Here is a 962-nt window from a genome sequence, read left to right as displayed (position 1 = left end):
GAAGATAGCCGAACGCTTCTCTAAATCACAGCTACTGAGATGGCAGACAACCTATCGCTTCTCCAAATCATAGCTCCACCCCCAAGAGTAAACACATTTTTCAGAAGTAGAGTTCCAGTCATCAACATCAGTTTAAAATCTGAATTTGTGTAGCTTAACAGGTTCAAAGATCCAAATGAAAAGACTAACATATAGTCTTTAGTTCATAAAAGACACCGGCGTCCATCTATTATTCATTTCCAAGGTTTTACTGACACTTGCTCACCACTCCCACTGCATAGCAGATCTCCAGTGACAACACACAACATAGCATGCATTAGACTTCTAATTGAAAATGCATAAGGAATTCTGTACATATTTTTTTTCTTAAGGAGTCTGTGGAGACTGTTGCTTAGAAAAATAAATTCCATGTCAAGATGCTAAGCATCCTTTCTCGGAATTTTTTATAGAGTAATGACCAAGCACCTCACCTAAATAGGTCGCTTGAGTTAGAGCCAAAATTCAATTATTTCTATCCATGATGATATAGATACCAAGAACACAACTTGCTACAACGAAATCTAGAATTTCGTTTCCAGCCAGTTTTTTATGTTTGATAATGTCTTGAAATTATTTCCAGTGAGTAAGATATCATCTACATAAAGTATTAAGAACACCACAATGTCTTTTTCCCTAAGTTGGAATTTCGTTTCCAGTCATTTTTTTATGTTTGATAATGTCTTGACATTGTTTCCAGTGAGTAAGATATCATCTACATAAAGTATTAAGAACACCACAATGTCTTTTTCCCTAAGTTGGTTAAACACAAGGGTCAACTACATTTTGTTCAAAACTATAGGTCTATAATGTTTCCATTTATCCTTAAGTTTCACGAGCGTGAAGCTTGTTTAAGTCTATAGATAGACCTGCTCAGCTTGCCGACTTTCCTGTCTAGCTACTGTAAATCCTTCTAATTGATCCAT

This window comes from Humulus lupulus, chromosome 9 (assembly GCF_963169125.1).
Source record: "Humulus lupulus chromosome 9, drHumLupu1.1, whole genome shotgun sequence".
Classification (NCBI taxonomy): Eukaryota; Viridiplantae; Streptophyta; class Magnoliopsida; order Rosales; family Cannabaceae; genus Humulus; species Humulus lupulus.
Note: the sequence above shows the minus strand (reverse complement) of the source record.